The 27,959-nt window shown below is 41.1% G+C and overlaps 1 protein-coding gene across 2 annotated transcripts in view; it reads right to left on the minus strand.

Annotated features, from left to right (window-relative positions):
• The window catches only part of ELMO1 (engulfment and cell motility 1), a 314,601-nt gene extending 295,944 nt beyond the window's left edge, over nucleotides 1-18,657 (minus strand). The window contains exons 1-2 of one of the 2 annotated variants that reach the window (XM_027675681.1): nucleotides 18,629-18,657; nucleotides 17,463-17,533 (exon numbers count right to left, since the gene is read on the minus strand). The gene's annotated coding sequence lies outside the window, so the exon portion shown is untranslated. Of the gene's footprint in view, nucleotides 1-17,462; nucleotides 17,534-18,070; nucleotides 18,114-18,628 lie in introns of those variants that run through there. The other variant, XM_027675682.1, reaches the window with a different exon arrangement.
• Between the last annotated feature and the right edge of the window lie 9,302 nt (nucleotides 18,658-27,959).

Consider the following 27,959-nt stretch of genomic DNA (forward strand, 5'->3'; position numbering starts at 1 on the left):
GGGGGGGAAGGAAAGAAAGGAACGCATGGCCTAGTTAAAAATATCAGAAGGTAAGAACACAAACTGTAAAACGATGTGGTTCCCAAAGGACTAACATTTTTTATGGTTAATACACATATTCCCACACATTCCTTCTCAAAAAGGACTTTGAAAATAATCTACTTTAAGATCTGCAAATGAAATAGACATGTGAGAATTCAAACCCTTACGACAGAAAAGACCAAAACCTCAGAGACTAGAGCAAAAAAAGGTAGCCAGGACCAGAGTGGACTAAAACACAGCCAGCAGCGACAGCTATAATTCCACTGGCAGATGTACCACATAACAATCCACGAGTTTGATGCCACAAGGTCTTAGAATATAACAGTATCACCAAAAAAAGGTACTTAATTAATCTAGAGTGTTAGAATGGGAAGACAAATAGATTCGAGGGACCGCGCTGTGCTCAAACTGAAGAGGGAATTTATGCTAAACATGGGGAGGGGAAATAATTATTCAAAAAAATTTTAAAAATGCTGACTTACAGCACCTATTCATTTCATCTATGAACAGGTACCAGAAACAAGTAAAGGCACTACTGGCCAGGAGGAATAACAAAACTCCCAAGTTCTTTCGCCCAGCACCACCTGGAAAAGTCAGCCTGGTAAGGCCCTTGGCTAGCTGCAGGTCAAAAGGAAGGACTAAGCAACCAACTGAGGTCTGAGGAAAGCCATAGTAGAAGCTACTATCAGACCAGCTCCAAGAAGACCTCACCAGACTTGGTGCCTCATTAGTCACTGGCCACCTGAATTTACCTGGCTCCTCCAACTGGAGATAAATTCTATTTAATGAGCAAGCCAGCATTTGGAAACAATTAACACCTTATTTTCATTAACCATCATGTTCTTCCCTTCTCCACCCCTGCAGAATTTAAAGTATTTATAAAGAGACGAAAAACAACCTGTGGACTTTACAGTTACAGTAAAACTTACCAACACAGGTTTGTGCTTTAGGATGTTTTTAAGCTCCACACAACTTCCTATCAAACACATAAAATGAATTTGTAATCCATCCTTACTGGGCAGTGAAAAGTTTCTTTTTAGTTGAGTCCTCCGTTACAGCAAGATTTTATAACTGTTCATCTGTATTTGTCTACCATCTGCACAGCACTATTCCATATGGGCACACAGGTGGGGTTTTTTTATGTTTTCGTTAAGTTTCCTTCATTAGCAATACTAACTCCCAATTCTGTTCTTTTATTGTATGATCAGCACAGGACTTTAAAGCAAGTGCTTCCCAGTATTTTTATTTAAACTCTTTGATGAAATTGCTAGAGCAGCACGAATCTCAATTATCTAGAAGATTCTACAACTACTTTGACAACAAGACTTTGCGTACAGTAAAATCACACCCTGCATGTTTCAGACTAGAAGTCAGGTCAGTTGAGATGACAATCTGGTTTTAGTACAAGTTTTGGCTTTGAGGCCTTTTATTTCATTTTTACTTAAAGAAGTGAGAGATTCATTGTCTCATACATCGTCTAACCAAAGAGAGCAAAGAGCTTCCATGTGAGCAGCAGGGTTAAGGCAAACATCTGAATTCCTGGTGCAGGTTTCTAGCTGTTTAACAACATTCACACCAGAATCTTTCCTTCCAGTTTCTGCTCCATCCAGTTTCCTTCTCTCAAAAAACCTGTCTGAACTTTGTATCTTTGGGACCTCTATTGCTCTGCTGACTTGGTTTGAATCAGCTGACAATTTAAAAGTTACCGTAGGGGAAAAATGAGAAGAGACAGAGATCCCACAGATGCAACAGAATCTGTTGCTGTTTCTAAGGGTACCAAGCTAAAAATTCAGAGTGTGGTAGGAACTTTTTGAACTAGCAAATCTTCTTGCTCTCCACACCTAATACAACACCTTGCCAGCAGAAATCCATCCTAAAGCTTTGGCTTAGAATCCTGGAAACATCAATTACACACAAGGTTCTCTTTTATGCATTATTTCAGTTAATACTTCCACTTCATTGCACAAGATCTTCCAGCCCCAGCACAACACAGAATTTTTGATCAACATTATCATTACTGAACTTTTCAAATAAATAACTGAAGCTAAAACCTTTACAGCTGTTGCTGTGCTGTACGCTTCCATCAGTTATTTGCATAGTCATTCCCACTCCGATTTAATAATTCCTTTCATGATTGCCTAAGTCTACATAGAAAATGAGAACAGTAAATCAAACTAAGCGCTTGGCAGGCATGTACTGGTGATATCACAGCAAGATCCTGGAATAGCACAGGCACTCTCATATGGAAAACGCTCGTGGAGTTCCCATGCAGTTCAAGTAACCATCATCTGACTCAATGAGCAATACTGAGATGGACACAGCCCTCTGTGGAAACTGGCTGCTAACGGGATGAACACCCGGGGAGGTGGCAGAACTGGCACCCAAAACTTCACAATTAATGTGTCACATTAGGCAATCTAGCCATATTACTGCACTAATAAAAACAGCACAGACCAGAGCTTTTTAATCTAATCACATGATGAAGCTCAGAGGTAAAAAGTGACAAGCAGGAATACAAAGTCCCCATTAAAAGTTAAGTTTGGATACACAAAGCTGGTTTCATTTCTCTGATTTTCAGTTCTCTGACTAAAAAAAATAAGAGGTGTACTTGGCCCAAGGAGAATCACAAAAGAATTACTTAAAATGTCTTCGTGATTCATCATGGTTCAGTAACTTCTCATGAATGCTAATGTGTTTCGGAGAGATAGAAAGGCTTGTGCAGGTGAGACAGAAACAATTAGTCAGTTATTAGTAAGCTGCTGGCTTCACTGGGAGCCACACTGCTGGAGCTCTACTTTACGTGAACTGCCAGTAACTCTCCACATGCTGCTGATATTTAGAACTGCCAGAATAGTCAGGACAACAAATTATATCTGCAAACACTTCTTTCTTTCTCCTAATTTTGCCTTCCTCCACGGTAAAATTTGCAGTTAAAGGAAAATGCTACATGCTTAAGTCAGTGTGGCTTCTCTTCAGGAGTAAGTGTAAGAAAAGAATCTAAGTTTGTCCAAAAGCCCATCAACTAATCTACACAGTAACTCACTGCCTTTCTTCTCCAAGGCCTTCTAAAAAAGCTGCTTATTTCAGAAGAAGTATACCTACATGGATCTACTTACATGGACCAGCACAGACAGGCTGGTTTAAATTTAAACTTCATCTTGCTTTAGTGTAACTACTCCTTCCACCAGTAGCTTTACAGCAAGCAATAAAACTTTATTCTCTTATTCTGGAGATCCACCCATTTCCACAGGTCTTGCAGCAACATTTAGAGGAAATTTTCAGATGTGTTGCCTATTACCCTAATATCTAGCATCCTTTTCTAAAGCAGAAGTCAGAACAGCATGAAGAACTGTTTAATGCCATTCACTTTTAGTTTTCAAGAAAATACGCTATGATCCCTTAATTACAAAAATGTTCAATCCCCTTAAAAGGGGACCCTCCAATAGATACTTAGGAAACAAAACTCAACGTTTTCTAAGAGCAACAATAAAATCCAAGCAATCATGCTCCAACAGCAAGCCAGAGGTGTGTTTACAGAACAAAGAGCAGCCTGGCTTTGACTCTGTGCCTCACTACACAACCAAGACACCCAACTGCTGTAGCATAATGCTCATCCTTGCTATGAGACAGACATCACAATTTTTGTAGCATAATGTAATTCTGTAATGAACAGCAAATAATCCACTGGTGGCTTAATTTATTACTTATACAAAATTCTCAGGGTCAGGGGTCAGTGAAACGAGATGAAAACCATTAATCCAGCAGACTTCAGATGCTTTGGATAAAGAACACGGCCATATGCCTGTGTCTTTTAGCCAATCACAGTTGCCATTAAATTTGCAGGAATTCAATTTCCATCTAGTTTAATGGTTAGTTTCTTAACATTCACAACCATTAAAAAATAAGCACTCTACTGTGCTGTCGTACTGCATGTTTGCACACATGCATGCGTGTGCATGGATATAAAAGCTAAATATTTTGATTAAAAGAATGCTTCCTGAATGCAAACTACAATCTTTTGTTGCCTAAATGGCAAAAATCTTCATAGGAAGACTTTCCAAGCAGTTCAGAAAGTAGCTATTGTCAGAAGCATAGCTGCACAAGATGGGTACTTCCCACTCAGCTGATCTGACCTGTGCTTTTATTTTTTCCATCATTATTCATACCTGTACTGCAAAAAAGATTATGACCCATATCTGTCTTGATTTGTGCAGAATCAACAGGATTACAAAATCTAAGCTTAAGTGCATATTTAATTGTAATTTAATGGGAATAAGAATCTTTCCTGTCTTCACACCCACTCACCCACCTTAAAAGACCCAGAATAATCTAGGATTGGCCTTAAAAGCTCAAGAGCTTCCTAGCTCAAGAGTTTCCTTACTCCCACTGCAGCCTTATGGTAGACAACCCATAATGCTGTCTGCTGAGGACTCAAAGAGGTTCTGCAACAGCAGACAGAAAGGGTGGAGAGGGAAAAAATAGTAAGAAAAGAAATGAGAAAGTCCAGAGACAGTTCTGAAACATCAGCCAGTTTGTACGGCTCCTGATCCGCAGGACAAACCAAAATACAACAAGGCTTCATCATTCACCCCAGAGGATGCAAAGGGTGTTTACAAACATGTTATGGTCCTGCCATGCCACCATCTAGTGATTTTGCACCCAGTTGGACAATACGTTATATAAAAATAAGCACGTGTTAAAGCTGTGGAGAACTGAGTGTTACTCAGGAATATTTACCTAATGAATGTGCCATTATGTATCACTCTTCCACTCTTCAGTCAGTTGTAAGTTATACAACAGCCCAGCAATACTCAAACTCAGTTTCTATACCTCTGGCAGACTAAGCTTATATGGCTTTTTGTGGGGGAAAAACCCAAAATACATAATTACGTATCACTGAACTAAAATGCCAGAGATCACTGCCAATTCCCTCTTTTGGGCCTATCTTGAGGAAGAAAAAAACCAAGGCCTCAATAAACTTGACAATACCTTCCCCTCCCCTTTTGGGGCCTGCTAATGCTTTCCCCCTCTACTTGCTTTATTTCTCTTCTCTCCTCCTTCAATCAACATTATTGTACCACTGTCAAAAGTTTCAAGGAACATGAATGTTTTTTCTGCCATTTCTTTGCGATGCCAAGGTTCGCCTTTCACTACCAGTCTTGGTATCCTCCCCCTCCCCAGCCGCCCTTCCAAAACTATACTCCATTCTTTCATGAGCAGCATTTTCTGTTGATAGTGCCAGAGGCCAGGAAGGCTCCTAACAGTACAGTTCCAACAAAGAGTCTGAAACTGAACAATCTCTTTTTTTGTAAGAGGACATAAGGAAGTCCAAGATATGGGTTTTAAAATGAGAACAATAAAAAAAAAATGTGCCGCTGGCACTGGCAGTTTTTAAATAAAAACACACAAAATTTCTCTTCCAAAAGGGCAGGTAACGTACAATGGCTTTCACTAGCAATGAGCACCTGCTCCTCCTACGTGCATAAAAATGGTCTGCAGAAAAGAAGGAAAACACGTTACACTGTGGATCCGTATACCCACAGATGTAAACAACATTCTAGTATTTCTACTCTGTTTCTGCAGAAGCAAATGGTGAGGCCAAATGCTACAAATTTCTGCTGATTCTTCCCAATACAGTCTTGCTCCTCTTCTGACATTTGCACATGGCAAGCCATCGACAACTGCTGAAATACACTATTTTTTTTGTCAGAAATACTTTAAAAGATTTACTGCAGAAAGACACATTATTTTATGCAAATGTTTCAGCAACCCAATCTCTTTGTCTACGAGGGTAACAATGGGGAAACAGCTGCTCTTAAGACATAGCTGCTCTATTAATACTAACAGAGAAGCTCCTTCTCTTCCCAAATACACTTTTTCTGCTCTAGGAGCATACCAGTGGGAAAGAAGCAGACAACTTCTTCCCTTATGGTATCCAGACTGTTCGGCAAATAAAAAAAGCCTTTGAAATTATCACATATATCACCTTCAGCTTTCACTGATTTCCTGAATTCCTCAATGGGACCAGAAGTAACTAAATGCCAGTGTTAGACCTGAGAAAGGAAGAAAGTAACTTTACATATTTTAAGTCTGCATCAATTTCTTAGACAACTCAAGGAAGGTGTCTTCCTTTCTTTGATCTCATTTTTTTCATTTGAAACTTTATGTCCTGGACTGTGAACATATGGACTAATTCTCTGCACAGAGGTTACACACTGGTCACAACTGAAGAATCAACGTTTACAGCACTGTGTAACTGAGATAATTCTCTTTCTTCAAAAGGCCAAACTCTAGAGGTTTAACACCACTAGACTGAATGGTGTTATGTTAGTAGGAAGAACTGAGTTATGACAGCTGTTCAGAATTATTTGGTTAACATTTTTATTGGAAATATTATGGCAAATTATTACTAGATTTCTTTGCATGAGACCAAGATAACCACCTGCACAGCTTTCTCCATTAAGCCAGCAAAAAGTTACAGATTAAGTTCTTCTTTTGAAACAAACAAAATGAACAAAAAAACCCAAACACACACATAAAACCCCCCAAACTATCAGAGGTTTTTTTCCACTTCCAAATGTAGATATCCCAATGTAAAATCAGTATGAATACAAACCAGAAAATTATGGAGAACATCAAGGATTAGTACTTTTCAACTAAATCATATTGTTACTTCATGATCTCTCATCTATGGACAACCTTTAGTAACATGAAGCAACTGCTGCACACAATGCAGAACTGCTGCCTAGAGAATTACTAAAACTGAATTCTTAATTACTACAACAGAATTCCTAATTCAGTGAGGAAAGTGGAGGCGGTCCTTCCCTCATGAAATCTAGATGTTTCCAGGGAGTCCCTATGTGCACTCCTTTAAGAGCTTATGTCAGTTGTTCCGTAATATATTAAAATCATCTTTGTTCATATCCATTGACGAAGTGCCTTCTAAAAAATCTCCTTTGGCTGTGTTCGAGGCTTTATGCTACCATCACAATAAAAAACGAAAACAAACAATAACAGATATCTCAAACTGAATGCAACCATTAAACACTTCCTTTGCCTTTAGCATATACTAAAAGAGGTTGAGAATTTCTACCTACAGCTGACACATAGATGTATTCAATACAAATACTGGACAGTCAGACCTAAAAGGACCTGCTCTGAGCTTTTCCCAATGTTTGGTGGGAACTCCTCTACTATTATTCGGTAGCTGGAGCAGTTCAGTTCTGCCTGTATCTGAAAAAAATTGATTGCAGATCTTTTCTGCCCAGTTTGGCTGAGTTATCTCACCAAGGCACTACAGCTACAGCAGGAACTTCATGTTACAATCTGGAAAACAGTAGGAGAGAACAAGAGTTCCCACTGCTAATACATACCATCCATGCTGTCCCTAGAGAAGGTAACTCCACAGCTTTAATTCAGAAAATAGATTGCAAATATATCCCTTTATGTCTGCATTCTGCCTACTGTCTACCCTTGGATTTTTAAATTAACATTGAGAAGATGCTTGAAACAACCTCTAAGTTTTCTTTATCAATACAGAACACAGCCATGCCTTGCTCCCACTCTGAACTTCTCCATAAGATGGGTAAATATCAATTATCCACACTGACCGTACCAGACTTACCTTTCCCTTTCTGTAAATACTGTGAATTAACAGATCTTGCTGCAGGTCTCACAAGCTAACACTATTACAACCAATTAACTCTTTTTTCAGTGGTACTATTTTTGACAAAACAATACAACCTGGAGGTTGGACTAGACAGTCTTTAAAGGTCCCTTCCAACCCAAGCCATTTAGTGATCCATATTAAATTTTTAAGATACTTTTCTCCCAAGGCTTGTCTTTTACTGCCTCTTGTCTCATGTAGCGTGCATATGAAATGACAACACACAGGGACTACCATACTGAGAACCCACAACTCTCTTTCCCCTTGGCTAATACTGATAATGCAGTTACAGTGTCTCTTCCATAACGTCAAAGCTACATAGTTGCACAATATCATTCCACTGAAATTACACATCTCGGAACCAATCTGTAGCAGAACACACTGGACCTGCCTAGGTAGGTCTGAATTCAAAAGCAAGACATCAGTAGTATGAAAATTGTATTGACTCAGGCTTACCATTTCCAAATGAAATTAAAACTACTGGTTTTCTTAAATGACTCCAAATTGCTAGCCTGAGAGGCTACATCTCTCCCCAATCCACATCCACGGTGTATGTGGAGGGGCCTCTTTGTTAAGGAGACAGCTACCGACAGGACTTTCTCTAAAGGGGGCCCTCAAGTCTGAATTTCAATAGATCAAGAGAGAAAAGCCTCAAGACAGGAAAGCAAGGCTTATCCCCTCACTCTCCTATGAAGACCAGGGACCACAGCAAGAACAATTAGTTGGAAACAAAGGATCTGTTGGTTGACTTAGGTTTGATTTTCAAGTCTAGTTTGGTTGTTCTTTATTTACTGATTTAGGGGAGGGAAGCCTGACTGCTTTTACCCTTATGCCATCATTCCTTTAATTAGAAAAAGTTGCCTATAGACCAGCAAAGTTGTTTTTCCAACCTTCATACAGTAATTATACAGAATTAATTCAAAGCTAAAAGCCTCTCTATCTCTAGAGTGAGATTAATAATTTTACAAAATTTAAGCAATTTGGAACATAGCAAAAAAAAAAAAAAAAAATCTTACAACCTACTATTTTAATTTGAATCCACACACAACCACCACTGAATTGTGGATATTTCGATCCCTCTGGTATATGACCCAGGAGATCAATTTAAAATTCCAGTGTAAATAGCCCAAGACCATTTTATTTATGTGTTTGTTTTAAAATAGAACTTGAATTCCAACTTGGATTTAAAATTATGCAGATTATTTTCTTCACTTCTCCCTCTGCAGACATCTCTCCTTTATCATAATATGTCTTCTGACTCATTTGCAGCTGCAGGGGATGAAGCCTTTGAAACCTCTACCTTCCAGAAAAGCATCCCAACACAGCACGACACTACCAACTTGTTACCTAAACACACAAACAGACACTCTCCAAACAAGTCAAATTCCTAAGATAGATGAAGGAAAAAAATGGGCTGTTTTTAGCAGGTCAAGAAATAAAAGCCCAAGTCACTGCATATTAGAAAAGTTTATGAAAGATGCTCTACATGGTTACACCCTAGAGCTAATCTACAAAATACAGATTGAAATCACCAGCATTTCATACAGAGGGTGGAACAGACGCTCAAGTCTCAACAGTTTGTCTAAATATGTCAAAGAAGAAAGCCAGGACAGAGAAAGGCTCAGAGCAACACAGGGCAGCAGAGATGATTTTTCTCCTTCAAAATTGCTTTCCACATTTGCACTTTTACAAAAGTTTCACTTTCAGCTCCAAAATATAAAGATCAGTCTTTTCAAAAAAGACCGCATAAACTGACCTAGTTCTAACATTAGTTACGTTAAAAAAAAAAAAAATTCTGTTCAAGGTCTGGGTGATTTTTTTTTTTAATGTCCTTTTCTTCCCTTTCTGAAACTGGCACTGGCACTAGATGTCAAAACTTACATGCCATAGATATGGTTAAAATTGTATTAAGTGGTCCAGAGTGAAAAAGATCTTACATTTTCATTCGGCTTTGTTGGCTTTTTGGTTGACTGGCTCTTTATTCCCCCCCCTTTCTCCCTTCTCCTGAGCGGTTAACAACCACCACACCAAATGTTCTGTCTTTCAGTCTCCAATGGAAGTTCTCATTTGTTCAAATTTTCTGCCCCTTTTTTTTTTCAGAAAAGAAGAGGCACAACAAGAAAAGTTATGCATATCTATAGGAGAAGAAATTATAGAGCTACATAAAGTACAGCTCAGAATTAGACCCCACATCTAGACCTAAATTTTGAGAATTTGGTGAGCAGAAATGATTTCAGTGCATGTGAAGAGGGACAGTGGGAGGTGAGGTGAAAAGGTTGATAGGAGGAATGTACTTGAACCACAGGGGGTAGAGTTTCAACAGATGAGTACACTGGTGCTTGAAGGGAGAGGGAAAAAAGGAAACTTGGGAGAACAACAGAAAAAAACCCAAAACACCAAATGCTCCAACATTTTAAAAGCCTCGAGACCAAAGGGTATACCAGATATCTTTTTCAGAATGCAAGGACCAGTACTTATGTTTAGGAATTTTTTTTCAGTTTGTTTGGCTCAGTGTTCCTGAAAAAGCTTGTCCAAAAGTCCATGTGCTGAGCCAACACTTATCAGGTTTCAATTTCCAGCTGAAGCCACAACCGTTGCTATGAAGACTAATGTGCAACTGTATTCCAGAAAGCAAAGCAATGGAAAAGACTACACTGATATGTAACAAATACGTTCAGTGGCACCGACAGTAAAAATTGTATTATACCAACCTGTGTCATAGATATTTTTCACCTCTTATTATTAGAGAAGAAATGTGCAAATCAAATTCATTTTTTGGCCAGAGGGTATTATCTAAATAGTTCTAAATTCCTTGTTACCCTACCTCAATATATTACCATCTCTCTTAAAATATGAAGCAGCAATTTAAAGAGTCACCCCTGCTATGGTTACTCCAGTAAGATTCAACATAGTATACAGCAGATTGCCAGTCTAGTCAGACAAAAAATCTGAACTGCTCATGTGAGGTATCTTTGCCAAGACCGATATATCCCTCACACTTCTGCTAGACTATATGATAAAGTACGTTGGCCAAGGAAAAACAGGCATGTAATATTTTCACTTCAGCTACAAATTCAAGCACTGGAATTCATGCATGTACCAAGAATATGTGAATAGTTAGTTAAAACAATTCTATAGCTAAGGAAGGAAAGTGTTAAAACAACTGCATTTTGTAGGAATTTATTGAAATGTTGCTTTTGCTAAACTCTTTCTATCGCTCCAAAATATAGGAAAAATTGTTTGAACTACATTTAAAAAATAAAAATCATTGCCCTATTTTCACGGAATCACAGAATCATTCACGTTGGAAAAGACATCCAAGATCATCAAGTCCAACCTTTGACTTAGATCAGAGGACTAAGTGCCACATCCAACTGTTCCTCGAATACCTCCAGGGATGGTGACTCCACCACCTCCATGGGCAGCCCATTCCAATGCTTAACAACCCTTTCCATAAAGACGTTTCTCCCAGTGTCCAACCTGAACCTCCCCCAGCACTTGAGGTTGTTTCCTTTTGTCCCATCCCTTGTTCCTTGGGAGAAAAGCCCAACCCCCATCTGGCTCCAACCTCCTCAGGTAGTTGTAGAGAGCGAGGAGGTCCTTGAACCTCCTTTTCTCCAGGCCAAGTCCTGTCCCAGAATTGTTAAGGTTGGAAAAAGCCTTTACGATCAAGTTCAACCATCAATCGATTAAGAGTGAACAAAACCAGTGAGTTTTCACCTCTACCCAAAAGAGATGTCCATTGTCACAAGCCATGTACAACACAGGTTGGCATGGGGGGTTCAAGATGCTGGGACACGTTTTGAGTAATTTCTCCCTTCTCTGTGAGTCACAAATCCAGTAGTGGCAAGTCACCTGCACAGCAGTAGATGTCTGGCTAATGGTTTTTGTGTGCCCTGATGCTTCCCTTTCAGCTTCCTTCTCCTTTAGGAGAGCAGCAGTTTGCAGCTCTAAGCACTACATACACACCAGCACAGAAATGAGCTTGGAGATGTCGGGCATCAAGTGCTGGCCAGAGAACCATCCCATCTCCTTTGTGGCAGAGATAGGAAAGACAGCTGAATAGGCATCTTAGAGTGCAAAACCAGCCCAAACATTCAAGTTACATAATTTCCAGCTAAAACTAAGCCCACTACTGTTCACAACAGTAACAAAACTTTTAAAGACATGATTCTTTAGATATATCTCTGGGCTTCATTTGAAGACAACTGGCATTGTTTCAATTTTTTAAAACCATACAACCACTTTAGATTCTATGCTTACAAGGAAAAAGTTTGAATAATCCACAAATCAAGTGCTGCAAGTGTTGGCCCATTCAAAACCAGAAGAAAATACAGGACAAGGGACAGAAATAAGAATAAGCTTCCTCACGAGGGGCAGCAGAGGGGCAGGCATTGATCTCTGAGGACCAGTGACAAGACCTGAGAGAACAGCTGGAACTGTGTCAGCGGAGGTCCACACTGGACATCAGGAAAAGGTTCCTCCCCCAGAGGGTGATCAGGCACTGAAACAGGTTTCCCAGGGAAGTGGTCAAGAGTTTAAGGAGCATTTGGACAATGCACTCAGGCACATAGTGGGATTCTTGGGTTGTTCTGTGCAAGGGCCAGGAGCTGGACTCAATGATCCATGTGTGTCCCTTCCAACTCAGGCTATTCTGTGATTACATCTTCACAGAGACTAAAGCAATATAGACAGGGCAGCGTTTTGCCTACTTAGGGCAAGGAAACAATGTTCATTTTTCCAACATTTATGCATCATTTATTACTACATAAAAGATAAGTCACCATCAGAACAAAGACAGATGGGTTTCAAGTCAGCAAACACATAACAAAGTATACTCTTTACTTACAGCATGTGCACGGTCACAGGAAAGGACAACTACATGGTTAATTTTATGGAAGTTTCCAACAGACTACATTAGGACCCCTGAATTCCCATTCTTACTATGAGGCTAGAAGAAAACCACGTCTGAATATCACCAACCATTTAGTCTCAGAAAACTTACATAAAAATCTCAACTGAAGGAGGAAGGTTGATGTGCTGACAGCATTACTTCAATCTGTTGTCAAACCCTGCATATCTCTCCTCTTGTGTAACTTCAAAATGTTAGATGTATTTGACATGGGTTGTCAGCTTCATACATTTTCATTAAGGAAAATAAGGTCCACATGGAGCATTTTGTCCATGTTCATGCACACACTCTCACTTGCAAAAAGCTCTAGGAAATTAGATCATCTCCAAGCAATGATCCTCTGCTGTATTAAAGAATGGGAACTTGAAGCCATCACATCTCCAGAATCTGAAGTTCTCTTAGAAGCAGTGACCCATCATCCCTTTCAGTTGAAGCAAGCTCAACAAGAAAAAAAGCTAGGTTACCATATATGTATTAATGTAGCTGATAAAAAAATTACACAGTCCCCGATGACACAGTATTTCAGAAACAGTTTTTTACTTCATATGTCACCCATAAATTAGGACTGTACACTAAGCCCTTTGAGCTAGAGATTTTAAGAACATAGGAGGTAATACTCACTTCAGCCCACAGCTTTTCCTGGAAATCTTAAATAAAACTATTTGAGTAATAACCTAAGGGATGCCTGGGAAAGAATTTAAGGACTGGGTAAAGTCCTTGAAACCACGAGAGTTGGGCTAGATAAATACATCAAAAGACCAAAGAGTAAGGTATCAAGGTAGAAGTGGCAAACATGGAAGAAGAAGTTACAAGGAGAGTTTAACTTTGAGAAACAAAAATCAAAAGGAAAGCAGAAGCAAAAGAGAAAACGCACACAGCTAAGACACAGTTATTATTTGGTAATAGATCTGCTTGGGAATAATTTTTTTCTTATTTCTCACCCTACCCCCGTCCCCTCGACCCCTCAGCCTCTTTACTGAAGATGATGTTTCACAAACACTTTAAATCAGCTTAATTCAATACGAGAGTGGAAATCTTTTCCCTCAGCATTGACTGGTCGTTCCCATTCATTCCCTTATCCTAGTGCTAGCTCCTGTGGAGTTTCGCAGTGCTATTTGACTGCAAATGGAACACAGCAGAAGCAACAGTAAGGAGACTTATGTCCTTAAAAGCGGTAAGGAGAGGTCACTTATCACATTTGCATAACATTTCCAGGTAGTATATTCAGCTTTCTAAAGAACTCGGAAGGCCACTCACTAGAAATGCACCAAAATGAATTCATTTGTCAATAAACTAAAACACTTTTCTAAGGGGATCCCTACCAGCAGTACCTTCAAGACTTTTTCATAGTGTGATTTACTGCCAAAATGCCTTGTCCATCACTTCCACTAGCTTCTCACAATTACCTTCCTGCTCCTAGCAGCCATTGAAAACAAGCCTACTACAGATAAATCAAACACTCACAATGGAAACCTGCCATTAGGAAAAATAGATCAATGCACTTTCAAGGGTTTGCAAACAAGCACAGTGTGAATCAGTGTTCACCTTGCTCTTAAGCGCAAGCATGTGCTCAGCAGCTTGAGAAATCAGTACCTTACTGATGGGTACCACACACGTGGCAACACCCACTTAGTGTCTGCTCATAACATAGAAGTTTACCTCTGTCAGATTTGAAATGGAGAGAAGAGGAAACATGCTAGCTATTCCCTGGGGCATAGATTTCTCATTAATATTCCTCTTAAATGTTAACAGTGATCAGAAAACAGAGGAAATTTGCAGAAAGGTTGTGACATTATCCTCCAATCTCTCTTTCGTGTCTCCCAACACTTGCAATAACGAAAGATCACACCACAAAACCAAATTCTTGCAAATAACTTGATGCAAAAATGCTGACTGAAAGACAGCTCCACAATTTTGTGATTATTCTTCCATTCATCTCTCTAACACCATATGCTTGCAGTTTGTTTTATGTTAAGTGTCACATACATATTATCACCTCATACTGACTTCTGCCAATTGCTTTTAGTTTCTCTTTCTCTCCTTTCAGTGTTATATTTGGAGAGAGAGGAAAAAATATAAAAGAAAAAAAAAGTGACTGAGTCACTGAGTCAAGTAGAAGGAAAATTATCCGAAATCCTTTAAACAGTTGCTCTGTTAAATTGACACAAGTTTAACAACGTGTACTTGGCACATTCCTCCTGCCACGAATACAAGAAACTTTTTCAAAAAAATCTCCCTCAAAGCAGGGAAATCTTTTAAAGATACAGCACATATCTTACTGAATGGTGGCTTGATGGCTTTGCAAAGCCATTTGTAATCACAAGTGCTCAAACCACAAAGACTCCACAACCATAAAACCTTTTTTTTGAAATCTCCTTCTTATTAAAATAATGACTGAACAGGGAGGCAAACCCAGTCAACTCATTCTTCCTCAAGTCCTACTTTCTGGACAGTGCAGTGGCACAACAGAGGAGAAAGTCTACTAGACCCAGGTGTAGAAGACCAGAGGAGACAACAGCACTTTTTCTTGATTCAAAAGTGCATGATGTTTTCCTGCCTCCAGAGTTCTCAAATTCCCATTACCTTCCACATGACAATTTTTTTTTTTAAATACAAGGACATGCTGCACATTCACAGCACAGCATGACAAAGAGAGCTCCTAAACTTCAAAGAGATCATTCATTTTGAGGAAACTGACTACCAAGTGAGAGCAAAGTCTCAGCTCAAGAGGAAAATTGTACTTGATGGCCTTATCTAAGTCCCAAGCAAATCCTTATCTGAGAATCACAGAATTAGAAATGTTGTGGTTGGCAATATACAAAACCATCCCCCCATACTTGTCATTGGAACAGGAGGACACTGCATTTTAGTGTGCAGGTGCACTGGCAGAGATCTGTGGAAAACTCTTCCTAGTTACAGTTATATCTACAGACATAAATCTCCATCTATACTGAAGCTGTCTAGAGTATCAGAAGAAGAAAGCCACACGTCTTACGTGTGCATGTGAAGCTCTGTTCCCTGCGTATCAGCATGGAAATCCTGAGATCACCACTCTGTAGGTTGGACACTGAGAATGCATGTCTGTGAGCCCAAACCTTAAAATTAAAGAGACTTCTACTAGGTAGAAAAAACAAAGAGCGGAAGGAAGGGTGGAACACCACGTTACTCTTGATCTGCCATTCGCTGCTCAGCAGCATTGCTGTCAGGAAGTACAATGCACACAGCAGTGTTTCAGCAACAGTTACACCTTTACGTAGTATAATGAGCTTTGTTTGATGAACACCAGGGCAAAGGGGCATTAAAAAATTAACTTTGTAGGACAATGTATACAATATATCGTACCCAAACAGCGAGGATACAGAAGTACTAGCTTTTAAGAACAGCATGGTCAGGTTATATAAGGACTTAGCAAATGCAGATACTTCGGTGACCAAGACTGCTACAGAATAAGTAGGTAAGAGATTTTTCCTATCCCTTTATCAGAATCCCTCTGAACTGTGCATCTATTAATTTTTTTCCTGGCATAGAGAGAATATAAGGAAGAAATATCAAAATGGTATAGAAACCAGTTCTCTTCCTCCCCCACCCCCCAACCCATTGTTCATTAAAAAAAAAATACTCAGATGATACTCGTAGCAAAGTTGCAAGCTACAGAGAAGGCAAGTATTGTACTGCACAGTGAGTTTCAGAGATTACAGAGGGAGAGAAAAGAAAGCCAACTACCCCTATGCAACCTTTCCAGTATGAATAAACTGTGAACCAGGTTCACCTCTAGAATGGTCGATTCACACACTAAGATCCACAGATACTAACAGTATCTTTCACCAATACTCATTTCACATCATGTTCCTGTTTTAGCCATATTAATCTTTATTTTCTCTGACTGGCAAGTTTTTAAAAGCTGCTGTGGTACTTTTAGCAGCCTTATGACGTGCATTAATGGATATTTTGCTAACAGTACACAAGAGGGACGTTTACCAGCAAGCTGTCACCACTGCTGTTCCTCCTCCTTACCTAGTTACCGGTCATCAGATTAGATCCCTACCACCTACTTATACTGGGGAGGGGGGGGGAACGACCAAAAAACAAAACAAAACAAAAAGACCCCAGACAAACAAAACACCAAAAAAATAAAACAAACAAACAAAAAAAACCAACAACCACGACAACAATCCACAAAAACAAGCCCCAAAAAACGCGGTGGGAATCAGGGAAATAAAACCTTCAAAGAAAGTAAACTTGCAGCTCAAACTGGAAGAACTTTATGTAAATTTCAATGTATTTTTCTTTACTGTGTAATATTCTGCCTAATCCACTCAATCAAGCAAGAATGACATGGAAAGAATGGGACTAATGTGAACAATGAATAATCCATAAATGTCTACAAGATTATATAACTGATGGTGAGATGGCATGCATGTGTGCATGCATTTGGGGTAAAGGAGAAGAAACAGACAAGGGGAAAGAGGAGGAAACAACATCCTCTGTCACTGACAGGGGACACAGCACAGTTCTTACTCAACTTCCCTCTCTTCCCAAAAGATAAATATTTTAACCAAGGGCTATCAGGCAGCTGAGTGACAAAAGCAATAGAAAATCCATTTGCTTATGAACAGACTTCAAAACATCCCTTGCTGAAATTGCACTGTAACTGCTGTATCATGAAACACAGCTCATAGGCAACCATGTTTATACTACAGCAATTAACACACGGTACATTTCCTGCACTGTTATTATCATTGGCGCTCTTGATGTGTTTGTTACACATCTTGAGCCTTGGCAGGTTGAGAGATAGTCTTATAAAGTTAACAACACAACCCTACTGATTTGAAATGTACTCACTGTTATTTTTCAGGAACTCCTATATTTACTTTATACCGTCCTCGGGGGAGGGCTGGACAGTTGTATTAGTTCTGCAAGGAAAAGATATTCAAAATAAACTTTGCAAAGGCTTTGAGCCAAAAAAACTTTACAAACGTAACTTTTTGGACCCACTACCCACTTGCTTTACAAGGCTGTGCACCGTGGCTCTGCATAATCACCACCCACATTTCAGAACAATCATTTCATCTGAAATTCATCAGCAGTTTAATCACTTGTATGAGCATAAACTTCGGAAAAGGAACATATGCACACATACACGCACCCCAACCCCACCAAAAGCTCTCGAAGGCCGGGTCGCGGGGGAGGCATGCCCTCGGAGGCGGCGGCTGGGTACCAACGCCGAGCCCGGAGCCTGGCTGCCTGCGGGGATGCACTTGCTTCAAAGTTCAGGTTTCTCCTCCCGAGCGGCGCCCGCGGCGGTGCGGACACTTGCTGCGGCCGCAGTCTCCGCCCGGGCCTGACCCCGCGTATTAACCCACGCGGGACCGGCCGCGGCGGGTGCCCCGCACGCCCTCCCGGCCCCCCCCGGCACCGCGGAGCGACGAGACCGTCCCGCCACCACTCACCCCCCGGAGCCCGAAGGTGCCCGGCCGCCGCCCGCAGCCCCTCACCAGCGGCCTCCGACCACCAAGCACAGCCGGGGTCGGGCAGGGCTGCCCGGGGCACGGGAGAGGGCTGAGGCGGGGACGGAGCGGGAGGAGGCGGTGGCGGAGGAGGAGGTGCCGACGAAGTCTCGGCGGGGAGAGCCGGGCGGCTGTGGCAGCGGCGGCCGCGGGCCGGGGCGAGGGCAGGGTGGCGGGAGGAGCCGCTGTGCGAGGCGGGTCGGGTCGGGCCGGGCCGCCCTCCCGCCGGCAGCCGCCGGCCGAGGCCCCGCCGCGCTGACAAGCACAAGGCTGCGCTTCCTCTTTCTCGCAGCGACGGCGGCCGCCTCCCGCCCCGCACCGCACCGCCCGCTGCGGGGACCGGCTCCGGCGCTCGCCGCGGGCAGGTGCGGGGCTCGCCTGCCCCGTCCTGCCCCTCCACCCCGCTGCCTCCGCGTCTCCCCGCGCTCCCCTGCACAGCCCGGTCAGCGCCGCAGTCCGCCTCGCCGCGGCTTCCCGCCGCCGGACCCGAGGCTCACCTACCTCCCCGGGTGGGCAGCGCCCCCCGCCGCAGGAGCCGCGCTCCCGCCGCCGCCTTCTCGGTGCGGTGCGCTGGGCTGCCCCCGGCGCTATCCCATCCCGGGGCTCGCACAGGCACCCGGCGGCTCCCGCCGCCGCTCTCACTTCCTCTTCCTTCCTCCTGCTGGCCGGGCCGCGATGTGCAGCCCCGGGCCGGCCGCCGCCGAGGGGTCCCGCGGCTCGGCAGCACCTGCGGGCGGGGGGGGGGCCGACACCCGCTCCCGCCCCCGCGCCACTTCCCTCGCGCGGGGATGCGGCTGACGCCCCTCCTTCTGCAGCTTCTGATGAGGGGTTTGGGGCTGCCTCCTTGCCTTTGGAATAACTATTTGTGTTTTGATGTCCTTCTCTTCCCCGAGAGCCGCCGCTGCTGAGCAGCCCTGCAGCGGGTACGCTGCGGCGCACGTCTGCTTGCCCCCAAAGCGAGCGAGCTGCCGGACAAGCCCAGCCCAGCCGAGCCGGGACGCCCCGGGCCGGGCCCGGCCGGGAGGGGGCGGCCGCAGTCGCGTTCCGCACCCCCTGCCCGGCCCCGCCGCCGGGTACCGGCTGTTTCCCAGGCCCTGGCGCTTTAGCATCCCCGCGGGTCGCTAAAGCCGCTGAGAGATAAGCACCCAACTCGTGGCTTTCGCTGCCTGGAAAAGTCAAATATCAGAGATCTGATTTTGTTCTCAGTCTCCCTAAAAGAAAAGTACTCAGTAAGCGTTGTTATTTTTCTTTAATGCCTTAGCCCACAGCTACATAGGATATGTGATGCTGTGAGCCATCAAACCGTACCTATTAATATCAGTTAGTGAGGGTGGTGTTTGGGGTTTTTTTCCCCCAAAGTTGTATACTTTGTACTTTGATAAGACATGATAGCCATGAAGCCTGGCTGTGGTACAGTAACTTTTAATGTCTGGTTTAACAAAATTTACTCATTGTGAACTACCACATCGTACATGAAGACCAAAACTTGCAGAATTACTGGATCTAATCTTGCATGTAATTATATATAGGGGTATCTTTATGCAGGCTAATAATTCCCAGTGATTTCCCATAAAACCACTCTCCTGCAACACCTAGGTCATTATGCATAATCTGACATTTACGAGGTTCATTGCCCTGAAAGTACCACAAGTTACCAGCCACTTACTAGGATTTTATACCTAGCAGAATTGCTGGGGACTTTCCAGAAGGGGAATGGGACTTCATTGTCCCCTTAGGCTGTAATGCACTGTGTCAGCAATATGCTAGATCTGAGCAAATACTCCAGTGTGAGGCAATAAATGACATTACTCACCTAAGTCACAGATGACTATATAGTCACTAGAGCACAGACTCCACCAAATGACAGCGACTAAGTGTGCACCCCAAAACCATGGAAGCTCCTTTTCAGGCATGTAGGAACTGCCTGCCTGGTCAATCTTCCTCCATCACCTTGCAGGCAGGTGCATGGCATGGGTGACAGCAAAGAACAATGGTGGAGCTGGGGCAGGAAACATTACCATTCTGCATTCTGAAACTTCTCCATAGTGGGAATTCCCTGCAATCAAGGAACATTTCTGTAAAGCCATTGAGTTTTAAGACCTCCTTGAATGTTAGAATCCATGGAGAAGCTGGACTTAGCATATTGAAATGGAATGTGTTGGTTCCTGTGTTTAGTATACATTTTAAAGCACCTTTTCATGTTGCTTTATTAAGGTAGAACTCCAACACTGAAAATGTGAGGTCCATATGTAACATATTTCTTATTAAATACACTGAAAACACTTATCAAACCATCTCAAGAGTTTCTTGCAGATGCACAGAGTTTATTGAAAGAGAGAGAATATCCACAGCAAGTAAATGGCTGGTCAGTTTGCATTTAAACAATTTCCATAATACTGAGCTTTTTTTCTGTATTTGTTACCTGCATTTTGGTGTTTCACATGGAAACCAAAAGTATTTACAACTTAGAAAAGGCCATTGTAAATATAACATAAGGTGTGCAAGAAAGTTTTGTTTATTTCATTTTCCAATATTAGCTCAGGACCAGTTTCCTAGTATGGTCACAAGGGGGATAAACTCACAGATATGTGGTTTTAGGAAACATGTTTGTAAGAATATTAAGAATGAACAATACTTAAAATGAACAATTGCATTCTCCATGTTTTTATTTTTCTCTCAGGCTTAGCAGTGAAAATCATTAAAGTTGATTTCAGCTGTATATTACCATAATAGTTGAATTTTGAACAGTGCAGGAGAACATTTATTTAACAGTGCTATTGTAACATAATTTAGAAGAAAATTTGTGAAAAAAAGATCTACTAGTTTCTGGAGACAAATTTCAGCACACCATTCTACTGCACTGTTCAAGAGAAAGGGTAAATTAGAGATCTGGAGAGCATATTCCAGTGAAGCCTTCTGTTTATCCTTATCTAATATCCATACTATTGCAGCCATTGCACCAATATTAGGAATCTTTTTGCTCTCCAAAAGTCCGGGGAACCTCTGCTCAGAATAGATATGTACAGAAGCACTTGGCTGCTATGGTAATTTCCTGATTTATTTAGTAGTAGTCCCTTCTGTGATGTCTGCTACCAAAGTATGTGTTATCACTACAACTGATGTGTTTACCACCAAACCCGGAGTTGATCACATGATGTAGGCATAAGATGTTTGATAGATAATTCTAGAAAGCCAGAAGAGGGAGCGCAGGAACAGGAAACACCAAGAATTGAACATTCAGCTACAATTATAAAGAAAGATGAATAGATAGATAGATACATAGATACATAGATAAAGAATTTCCAGGAAGGACTGCTGCATGGCTCTGCTGACAAGGATGTTTCAGGATAATCCAGTAGATGCTAATTACCTGTTGAAATCTGGCGTGTAGAAATCTCCCCTTGACTGACCCAAAACTGTAGAAGTCATCAAAGCCATCCAGTCACTTTTAACAGTGACCAACTTGGATCCTGAGATGAAGGAGTTCCTGACAATTTTTGAAGTTGAGTTTTGTCATAGTGCTTCTGAACAAAACCTCCCTGAGGAAAAAGTTGTCGAAAATTGACTTTGTTATATCCAATAGCAAAGATGGTTGGATTTTAGTATGCTTATATGCTTTATTAATATCAGTATTTTAACAGTATATAAGTAATTATCTACAGAATCTTGTTTGTAACCATTAAAGCATATCAGAATGCTGGCTGTGATATAGAAACAAGATATAGGATTATTATTACATTTTGACTTTTTAGGATCCACAGATAAATTTCTTTTTATTTTGACACTGCTATTGCATTTGAATGAGTACATTTTGTCTGTGTATATGCTCATTTCTATGAGGGGTGAATTAAGCCCCGTGACCAGAGTGTGAAAACCACACTTACTGGGTCATTCCTTCTATTGGTGACAATGCTGTGGTGAGCTTTGGCCTCTTGTAAATTATTCTGCAACAGAATAAAGAATGAACATGGGGAGAACTGAGTATCTGAACTGTGCATGTATAGGCTATTAGATACTTTTTAATAGGTCATGAAGACCTGACCTAAATTCACAAAACATGACATGAATATAAATGGACTGTTTCAGAAACTTCAATCTCATTTTTCTAAGATGCAGTATGCTTGCAGATCTCCATGCTTGAGTCTCTAAATTAGAATTACCAGTTTGCTTTTTATATGTATGTATTTTATATTCATATATATATATATATGTGCATTTAGTCTGGGACAATTTAACAGGGTCAGCATGATGCAAGGGTTATTATGACTCATTTTTAGTGTACCTATTCAGACTATAAATCTGTGGCTGTATATTCATTTGTATATAACATATGTGGAGAAGGTGAGGACTTTTGCAGATTAGCCAGCTTAATGAAGAAATAAATAAATCTCACATAAAACAGATTTTAATTAACCTAAAAATAATCTCGTTCTAAAAAGTAGTTTTGGTCTGTTTATGGATCATTTCCATCTCATCTGGATATAGATTTACAATAAAATAACTGTTAAAAAATTACAATACCTATGAACATCAGACTAGTTATGAAATCCAAGCATGAACAAGCAGTAAAATGTAGAGGTCAGGAATGGCTCTGAGAGTTTTCATTCCATTAACCTAATGTATTTCTACAAAGAGAAGCACACCTCTACAAGCTGTTTTTACTGCCGCTTACTTGCTTTTCTATATTTTAGCTTGAAGGATTCTAACTCTTCAGGAGTTCAAAGGAGCCTTAAAGATCATCTAGTTCCAACACCTCTGCCATGGGCAGGGACATGTTCCACTAGACCAGGTTGTTCAGAGCCCCATCCAACCTGGCCTTGAGCACTTCCAGGGATGGGGTATTCACAACTTCTCTGGGCAACCTGTTCCAGTGCTTCACCACTCACATAGTAAAGAACTTGCTCCTAATATCTCATCTAAACCTACTCTCTTTCACTTGAATCCATTTCCCCTTGTCTTGTTACTACATGCTCTGGTAAAAAGTCTCTCTCCATCCTTACTTTTGGGTTCCCTTCAGGTACTGGAAGGCCACAATTAGGTCACCCCAAAACCTTCTCTTCTCCAGACTAAATACACATGATTCTCTCAGCCTTTCCTCACATGAGAGATGCTCCATTCCTCTTATAATCTTGGTGCCCCTCCTCCGGACTTGCTCCAACATGTCAGTGTTCTTCCTGAGCTGGATGCAGCATTCCAGGTAGAGTTTCACCAGAGCAGAGTAGAGGGGAAGAATCACCTCCCTCAGCCTGCTGCCCATGCTGCTTTTGATGCAGCCCAAGACGTAACTGGCTTTCTGGGCTGCAAGTGCACATTGCTGGCTCTTGTACAGCCTCTCATCCACCAGCACTCCCAAGTTCTTCTTGGTAGGGCTGCTCTCAATCAGTTCATCCCCCAGCCTGTGCTGATACTGGGAGTTGTTCCAACCCAGGTGCAGCACCTCGCACTTGGTCTTATTAAACCTCATGAGATTGTCACTGGCCCACTTCTCGAGCTTGTCCAGGTCCCTCTGGATGGCATCCCACCCTTCAGGTGTGTCAACCTTTATGTAGTAGCCTTTGGTGAATACTAGGGTGAAGAGGCATAAAAAAAAAAAATCTCTTTGTAGAACAGTGTATACAATGTTGTACCCAAACAGTGAGGATACAGAAGTACTTGTTTTTAAGAATATGCATGTTCATGAACAATAAGGTCTAGAAGTGATTTCATCACAGTCTGCTGCTGTTTGACAGAGAGCTAAACACTACTAATAGCTCTCACTGACTGATAATAAGTTCTGCATATCTATTTAAATAACAAGGAACCCGAGCAGTTCTCACCATGTTCACTCTTGAACCTGTGGCAGAATAATTTGCCAGAGTGAAAGGCTTCCAATAGAAGGAATGTTCCAGTGAGCATATTTTCACCCTCAATTCCTAGGACTTAATTCACCCATCACAGAAATGAGCAGAAATTGCTCTTTTGGTAGAAACAGCATTGGATCACCCTCAAATAATGAAGAAAAGTACTTGATGCTTGACTTAGGGAATGGGATGCTAATTATTAGTCATCTCAGGTTACAGACCATGACATCCGACTATGCACCTTGACAAAGGAAGGTCACCAACACTGGGCAGGCTCCCAGCCTTAGCCAGCTACTGGCTGTGTGTTGCTGGAAGGGTTTGCCCCCCTCATTCCTTGTAACACCAGCCATTTTTCAACCACAACTGTGAGGACAGTTTAGCATAGACTACAAGAGAACTTGAATTCTTAGTAGCTCCAAGTACAGATGCCTGGCTTAAAAAAAAAAAAAAAAGACACCAAAAGAAGTCCTTGGAGAAGACACTAGAGGAATTTTGATCACCTTTCCAAGACATAATAGGGTTGTCTGCTGCATGCTGTGTTTTCTTCTCCACCACATACCAACATTCCTAATATCTGTCGTCAGAGTAACATTTTATGATAAAACCTCCTACTTGTTTCAATCACATTTAGGTATCAATATATTTTCTACTCATTTTAGGCTTCCTTTTATTCCCTTGTCTTTAAAGGATGGAGCTGGGCAGCCAGGGAACTGGGACTCCTGTTTTGACTCAACTGTAAGCCCTTAATCCACCATGGAATTGTGGGTGAACTGTATCAGCTTTAGGAATTAATTTCCCCGGCTCTCTCTTTCTTTTCTTTCCTTCTGTTCAGTTGTTGTGAGTTTATTTGTTTACTATTTATTTTATGGTTTAACCTTGTCAATTTAAGCTGTAAGTTCTCCAAGACAGATTTTTTCTCTGTGTATTTGTAGATAACCAGTATATTTCAGCTCCAATTTCATTTGAAGTCTCCTGATATAACTACAGCACAGTTATTATTAACAAATCTAGCCTTGTGAAGAAACTCATTGCATTTTGATTGAGATTTCTGCTTCTTTACCCATCTGCTATCCTGCTTGATTTGTAGCTAATAGTATTACTGGCCAGTACACAAACCACAGAAAACTTAAAACAAGAAAAGCTCCAAAACTTAGGGACTGCTCACTCCTTCCACAGGCTGCAAACCTCCTTTAACATTCACCCATTTTCTAGTCACCGTGTGTTCTGTATAGATTAATATTTGATAAAAGTGACTATTTTATCAATTTAGATGCTCTGTTGTATGTGCAGTTGAGGTTGGAAGAGTGCTAAGCCATGTCACGTACTACTACAGATCTTTAATATTAAAGAAAAGTTCATAGAATCATAGTTTCATAGAATGGTTTGGGTTGGAAGGGACCTCAAAAATTGTCTGCCCCTGGGTGCTCCATGGGCAGGAATACTTTCCAATAGACCAAGTTGCTCAAATCCCATTCCAGCCTGGCCTTGAACACTTCCAGGGATGGGGCATTCTCTGGGAAACCTGTTCAAGTGCCTCACCACTCTCACAGTACAGAATTTCTTCCTAATATCTAATCTTTCTTCTTAATATCTAATCTAAACCTACCAATACCCCTTGTTCTATCACTACATGCCCTTATAAAATGTTCCATTCTTTCTGGGGAGTAGCAGTGTTCAATAGGCTACAGGGATGTCAACAAGGAATAAAGCTAAACACTGCCCAAACTCATGGTAAATGCCATCCTTTCTCCAAAATACAGTGTAACACGTAGGGAAAACAAGCAGGTACAAAGTCAAAGAAGCAGTGCAACATCTGTCTCCAGCAATGGCACAGTACAAATCACTCCCAATTGAGCTCAAATTCTTCTGTTCCAAATTGCAGCATGACAAACAGTGCTGCACTAGCAAACCCTCCCTAGGACTTATAAGTCTTTTGACAGATTTTTCACTTTCTTTTAGGAAATAACAGGCTTTTCTGTCCATTATCTATATTAATTCTTTCATAATGTTAATCGACCAACAGTAACTGCTGTCAGCAGAGTAGCAATAGAAGTACAAGCTTACTGCTTGGAGGTGTGCTGGATGTGCACTTTCCTATGAGGTGGTTAGCTTCAACTGCTTCGCAGAATGAATCCATACGAACAAGTGGCACTCCAGCAGCCGCAGAAGTGGCACAAAGGCACTTGTGAATGCATTTCAGCATTCACACTTGGCCTTTCCCCCTTCTGCATTTATTATTCCATTATTACAGAAAGTCGCTTTGCCTATAAAATATTTTGCCCTGCTGTCACATTTTATTTTGCGTATTTCTTGAGGAGTATAATGCTCATGCCTGAAAATTACTGTCCATGACAAAAAAAATTCTGAGGCTTCAGAACTGGTTATAAAGAGCTTTTCAAAACTTTGTAACCTTTGAACACACATTCCTTAGATAGCATGATATCCTAAATAAAGTTAATTTAGAACAAACATATACAAAAATTGAGTGGTAATTTTCAAAACAACTCACTTCAGTGCATGCAACTCTTCAGAGAAATTGAAAGGTTTTAAACACTATGTACTATTCACATCATTGCTGGACTATACTGACTTACAGGAACTCTGAAAAGCTCAGGCTAAGGTCTTGTGGGTAACATCACGTCCTATTATAACCCAATGAAGGAAATTCACTGTTCTCAAACCTCCATGTTTTAATGGGGTTCTCTTATGTACTTACATTTTTCATGTCTCCTGTTGTTTTTTCCCTTTTGCCATTCTCCTTTTATTCAATAGCTCAAAGTACTGTCAGTTTTTTTTGTCAAGGCCTTGAAGCTAGAGTCTTCATATATATTTTTTAATTGCTAACATGTGTGGTCACTCCACCACATTTCTTCTACTTACCATTTTTCAATACTGCTCACTAGTTTTCAATGTTCCCTTCTCCCCTGCCTTTTATGATCTAGACGAGGCCGTGCTTTGGCAAGGCTTTGGAGCGGGTTTCCTTCCCAGATGACAGTTATAAGGGAGGAGAGGGCAAGGGTCAGGTAGGGCTCAGTCAGTCAGACAGGCCATGAAGCAGCGGCCTCGGTCCACAGCCTGGCATTTAAAGATAAACCGCAAATGGGTATTTACAATAACTTATGAACTGCTGTAGCTCTGTGGCAAATTTTATCTGCTGTGGAGCTCACAATCTCTGGCAAAGGGGCAAGGTAGATGGCTGGAGACTGCAGTCCCTCAAATGCCCTAGCCTATACCAGCAGAGCTTAAATCCATGGTTTTCATTTGGAGATCTACCATCACCCTGTGAATGTCATGGGTTTAGTTTCCAAGCCTGAAGTTAGAGACAAGAGAATGATCTATTTGCTGAAATATGAAGTTTTGAGTTAACAACAACTGTGAAAGTTTTTAATTTGGCTTTCTAAATGGCAGAACAGGGTAAAGCTCATGACCTTTCAAGATGTAAGGTATCTAAAGTTCTTATTCTTTAAACCAATGCAGAAAATTAAATATTTTATTAATTACAAAATAAAATAAGTGTGGTGACAGAAGGTCATTTTGATACCATATGAAATAAAATAAAAAACCAATTTTAAAATATTTATGTAAAATATATTTATTTTATATATATAAATATACTTTATCTTTATTAAAAATAAAATATTTCTCCAATCAATTAAAAAACATTTAGAGCATAGGAAATATTTTCCATTTCAGCTAACTAATCAATGGACACTTTACTTTTTTGTGCCTAATTCACACCCTTTTAAATGACTTAATATTAAAAGGACTGAGCACCTGCAGCTGCTATTCAAATTGGTCATTTAGTATTTATAAGCCAATAGAATTATCTGAATGTGCAGCAGTTGTGGAAAAAAAAAATCAAGCCTTTAATTTGTCACAAGTGCATAAATAGTGGTAGAAGTGTTCAACTTTATACCCCACTGTTTGAAAACATTGACTACTACAAAAGGATTGCAATTCTCCTGCCTCACAGGGAGCCTAAATTCCTTGCA

The sequence above is a fragment of the Neopelma chrysocephalum genome, unplaced genomic scaffold (assembly GCF_003984885.1).
Source record: "Neopelma chrysocephalum unplaced genomic scaffold, ASM398488v2 Primary Assembly neopelma1_26, whole genome shotgun sequence".
NCBI classification, from domain to species: Eukaryota; Metazoa; Chordata; class Aves; order Passeriformes; family Pipridae; genus Neopelma; species Neopelma chrysocephalum.